The following is a 6000-nucleotide window of genomic DNA, read 5'->3' on the forward strand; positions in this document are numbered from 1 at the left end:
GTTCGACTCTACATGAGCTTAATAAATAATAATAATTAATCACATCACATAATAATAATGAATCTTGGCTTCGACCTCTTACCTATCAAAAGATAATAATAATAATAATTTATAAGAAAAATATAAAAACCCAAAACTAGCTTCCAACTTGAATATTGAGCACTAATTATTTTCGCAATTTGATAGTATTTTCTTTATTATTTCTATATAAGAAAACTTACATTTACGAACTAAAATACATCACAACGAGGCTTTCAAATCATCCAAAGATTCTCCTTGTTTAAACTGTATTCACATAGGTTTGGATCTTGTTTCCCCCAAAATTTTCATGGTTCCACTTCCTGCACATTAAACTCAAGCATCAGTAGTCCAAGGAGCTCATTTATGCATATAATTTCAAATGTTATGTAATCATATTAACATAATTTAATTGAATTTCATTTCCTAATCATTTCAAATAAATCATTGAAAATCAAAATATGCATATCAGAAATCATCATAATCAAATTAATATTTATCTACATATCACATTAAATCATCATTAAATTTACATAATTTTATCTATTCATAAAGTTGCACTTATATGTGTTTGATCATTCCATTCACAATATTAGGTTCATAGTACATGTCATAGATGCCAAACACTATTGTATATGTCAACATTAATCCATAAAATAAGTCATTGTCCTACTAAGTCTTGAATAATGTCAAAGTATCCAAATTCCAATGATAAAAAAGCAAGTAACATACCCCCACTTAAGCATTACATTACAAGAATTTCCACAATTTAGCTTCTATCAAAGTAATCGAAAAAAAGTTAGTAAAAATTTTTGTCATCAAGATGCATTAGGAACATGTCATGGTGATGTAGAATGTGCTTTTATGTGTCACTTGACACTTGTAGATTTTGTGTGTAATGACATGTCATTTAGAGTTTTGGTCATAGTGGCATTTTACCCTAAGCCTAATTACCTTGTTAATAAGTAAACCCACTTGCCAAGGGGTAAGATGGGTCACAATCAAAGGAAATTTGAATTTGGACTTGGCTAGGGTTTTGAGGGGTCATTAGGTGGTCTCAAAGTGTCTTTTATGTGAAAATGAGCTATGCATGTGATGGTATAACATGTTAGGGACCTAATTTTAACCATAATAGTGATTATACAGTCTAAGGGGCTCCTTTACGCATGCATTCTTCCACCAATTCAAAATTTGAGTTGTCACATGTATTCTCTTCCATGTTCCCTCTAAGTCAAATATAGCAATTTAGAGGGAGACAAGTTTGTAAGAGGGAGTGGCTTAGTGACTTTGCTAAAATAGATAGTGGGAAGGCCTTATTAGAGAGTCTTGGATGAACTAGTGAGGTGTTCACCCACTCTCTAAGTTTAGAGACAGTTAGGGTTTGGAGGGAGATTAAGGGAGCCTCTAAAACAACTACCATTACCTTTAGCTTAGACCAAGGTTGGTGTTTCAAAACCATGTTCTTTCTTTTAGCATTGCATAATGAATATGCAAGCATGGAGTAATTATTTTGGGATCATGAATTATATAGTGAATCTTGGTATTGTGGATTTTGATGTTGTGTAGTGATGGTTAGAGTGTGTATTGTGTTCATGTAATTTTCTTGGTTTTCCTTCTTGATCTTTCTGTTTTGATTTGAATGTCAAGTGTTGTTATGGGTGTGAGGGCTTCACTCATCCTTAGGTGAGGGTAGAGAAGTCTAGGGTGAAGGGCTTAGTTGGGCTTGAAATATAGTTGAGAACCTTGGAGTATGGGCTCCATTGTATGCCATATTCATTCATATCATGCTTTGGGGGTGATAAGGGAAAGATGGTGCAAAAAGGAAGTTAATGGAGTATGGGCTTCAAGGAAGCTATAGTTGTTGATAGTATGTTTGGAGGATGTTTGCGAAAGCCCCAAAAGGGCATGGAATTTTGAATAAATTGTCAAAAGCCCCGGAATGGCATGAAAAAAATGTTATTGCAGATATGGTTCCAATGGTTCGAATGGTGAATCAATGTGTAAGCCATGGGAGGGATTGTTTTGTGTTATGTGATAAGTTTTATGCATTGGCAAGTGTTGTGTGTGTGTATCTTGTTTGGACTTGTTTCCCCTACTCGGTGGGTGGCTTCATAGAAGCCTAGGATGGGAGGTGAACCTCCATGGTTCCAAGTTTATGTGTGTTTGCAAATTTTGTGAAGATGGATTCCTTGAAGATACTAGGGTTTCACCCTTGACAATGTTGGAAAATCAAGTGTATAAAGAGAGACCAATGTTCCATGTCATCTCAAATATGTTTTGAAATCAATGTCTCCATTGTTATTCCATTGTGATGTAAAAGAGATTTTTTTATCATTGATTATTATTTGAAATTGTGAAAGGAAAGATTGAGAAATTTGTATATATTTTACTTGTAAGGAAATATTCATTATGAAATTTGATGTATTATGGTGAAGTTATGTAATAAGATCCTTCTTCATATGTTAATTGTAAATCATTTAGTAGAAATATTTCATAAATGTCATGTGGAAGAATATTATAGATATAGTTGATCAATTCAAAACATAGATATTTGCATTGTAAACTCATATGTTATGTAATGAAAGAAAGTTGCCATACTTTGATATTTCATTTTATGTGTATGAAAATTAGATCATTTGGTTTTCAAGTCCTAACTAATTCTTAGGCTAGGTAACACCATCACATCCTCAAACATATTTACTAAAATACCAAGGTAGGATTAAGGGAAAACAAGCTTGAAAATAAATACATAGTTAAAAACCCATAAGGAGACAAGCCTATGTGTGCAAATGAAGCCTCTAGAAAATGTATGGGAAAAGAAAAATAATTCCCTCCCCTAGATTACAAACCAATATTTTAATCAAAGAGAATATTCTAAGAATCTTGTACATGGAATACTAATAAAATAATATTTATACTAAAAGATAAGACTCATGTAATAATCATCAAGTTAAAAAAGAAATTGTGAGAGAAGACTCATTAGCTTCATGTAACCCTTGTGTCACAATACCAAGAAAATTAACCTTTCATGTCAAATCCTAGTCCTAGGCATTCACCCACTTAGTACTTTTTATTTTATTGAAACACTATACAAATAAATAAATAAATAAAATAAAATATCCATGGGATCTCCCCCTGGCCGACCACCTTACCCATCATCAAACAAAAATAAAGTGAAATAAAATATAGCCTAGGAAAGAGACTTAAGGATGTAAACTTAGGCCTAGTTTCTATAAATAAATAAAATGTCAATGTTTTTAGACTTGGGTCCCCCTCCCTAGGAGTTTTATGCCTTTATGGTCACATGTTCTAATGCTACAATATTGGCTTGGCTTGACATAAGTCAAAGAACCCTCCACCTCTTCCCTAGGTGCATCATTTCATGGAAGACAAAGGTGTGTTTCAAACAAGTGAAAAGGTCCACCCCAAAACTTGAAGACTTCTTCCCAAACATATGAAACATGGTGAGAATCCTTTCCTAAGTCATCCTCAACCTTGGATAAAGGGAAAAAGGTGCCAACATCAATCCTAGTGCAAGTCATGATGGTGTTCCCTAGGGATAGGTACTAGGGGATTAAGGGAGGTAAGGTGACCCATCATTGGGGAGTTGGACTCATTTTTTTAAGGAAGGGGATGTTTTTATTTTTAAGTGGTAATTTTTAGAATTGGATTGTCATTTAAGTCATGTGATAGTGGTTAGGTTAGATTTATTTCATGTTTGTAATCAATGGGTAAAAGGTTAAGGAGTTAGTAATGTTGGGGAGTAGTATAGTTTTAGGTCAAGAGCTTTTACAGGTATAAACACTTTAGTCAAAAGTTAGTAAATTATAGATTAGCTTATGGATGAATTCATAATGATTCTAGTGATTAGTAAATAATTAGTTCTTTAATATCATATATATGGGTAGTTGTTAAATAGTGACTATATAGCAACTAAAACTAATGTGTAATTTAGTAATTAGATATAAATATAAATATATTTTGACCTCCACTATGTATACTAAGTAAGTGTGAGTTAATGCATATATATGTTTAGTAATAATATTTTTATATTTTTTTGAAGAAAAAGCAGCCAAAATAAGGGGGCTAGCCCATTACAAACAAGATGGATGACTACCAACAAATTACCATCAAAACATAACTAACCCCTAATGCTTTCTCAAACAAAAAATAAAGTTTATACTATAATTATAAAAGTAACTATAGGCTTTAAACAAAAATTTTGACAACAAGCCGAAGTCACCTAACAAAAACAAAGGCATGATAGCCTTAAATTGAAAAAGTCTATAAACTAGCGAATTAATAGCATGCAAAAAATAAAAGAAGGGGGGAGCCCTTATGATTTCTTGACCTCCTTCTTCCCTAGAAGGACATTTAGTAATAATATTGTTATATGTTCTTAATTATTTAAATATATTAGATGTTATATATTCTTTTAATTCTATTTGTAAATACGCTTAACAATGAATTATAATCTACACATTGAGAGTATATAAATATAGTCTTATTATAAAATTCAAGCTATCCTTCCATTAGAAAATCAATAGAAATTTTGTTCAAATTGAAATAAACTTGTAAGTTAGTTAAGATAATTGAATGCGAATGAAAATAAAGCTAGCAGTGGTTCCATATTAATGAAGTTGTCAAATTTAATTAGATTTTGAGATATGATTAGGATGTTCAAAAGATGTGGATACTTGAGAAGAATATATAACAATAATAAGAATTTGTGGTAAGAGGTTATTAGTACTTAGGAAATGATGGTCGTAATGTACTTTACCATGGAATGCACTGATGATTTAGGAGTGGATTATTGAATTAAATGGGATAATTAGTAAATTTGGAGTTGTATTATTACATAGAGTCATGTGTTAGTAAGGTGGGAAGTAGTGAGGGTTAAGGAGAGGTAGTAAGTGGCAATGTAATTTTCTAAAGGTAGGATTAAAGATGTTATTTAGTAGTAATAGAGTACTTGAAGTAAAATATTTAATTTTATCATACAACTCATTTTGATAATATAGTAAGTTGACATGTTGGTATATAGTTAGAACTTTATATTCAAAATATTGCTAGTATAATAAATGAGATAAATAGAAATATAGGACAGAGAAAGGGTAAGATAAAATGTTTAATTAGGGATTGGAATGAATAAAAAGATTCTTTTAGTAAGGTAGTAGTAAGTAGTTAGTATAAAGCATAGTTGAAAAATTAATTACATGGTTTAAGATAAAATTGCTAAGAGGTGTTAGTGGGTGATGATAGATAGATAGAGCTAGTACTGGATGGGGAGTTCATTGACAGGAAAACTTAGTGTAAGTAGCTTAAAATTTATATATTTTAATTAGTTGTGTACGAAAAGTTAGGTGATAAGATGAAATCATTATAATAATGGAAAGGTAAAAACCTTAATAAAAAGTAAATTGTAAGCAGGTTAGTAAGATAAGAGAAAAGTTTGTTGGTGGATGAATAATATTGGAGTTAGTGGAAGGGGTAGTATCTACATATCTTAATGTGGGAATAAATTAATAGAAAGATATCAAAGATGTTAGGATTAAACCACAGACAGAAATAACAATTACATGCAAAAATAACCAATAACAAAAAATAATAGATCACATAGAAAAGAACACAAGGCACCAAGATTTAACATGGTTCACCCAATTCCTAGGCTATGTCCACCAAACAACAAGTTGGATATTATTACGATCCAGTGATTACAACCTGATTACAATCCATAATCCTTTACAACTCAATACCGCTGCAAGAACCAATTTCACATCACAACATAACATAATGAAAAATACCTAACTCTAAGCCCTTTTATAAAAGTATTTTATGTTGTTTTAGGGTTACAACATGTTGGTCACAATGTCGGCCACACGTCAAACATGGCCTGAACTCCAAAGAATTTATGATGTATAGTACTTTCTTGATCAGTCACCACAAACTAACAATCTCCCACTTGGGGACTGATCAGGCTCC

This window comes from Cupressus sempervirens, chromosome 9 (assembly GCF_028749045.1).
Source record: "Cupressus sempervirens isolate cs-2001-9-10 chromosome 9, ASM2874904v1, whole genome shotgun sequence".
NCBI lineage: Eukaryota > Viridiplantae > Streptophyta > Pinopsida > Cupressales > Cupressaceae > Cupressus > Cupressus sempervirens.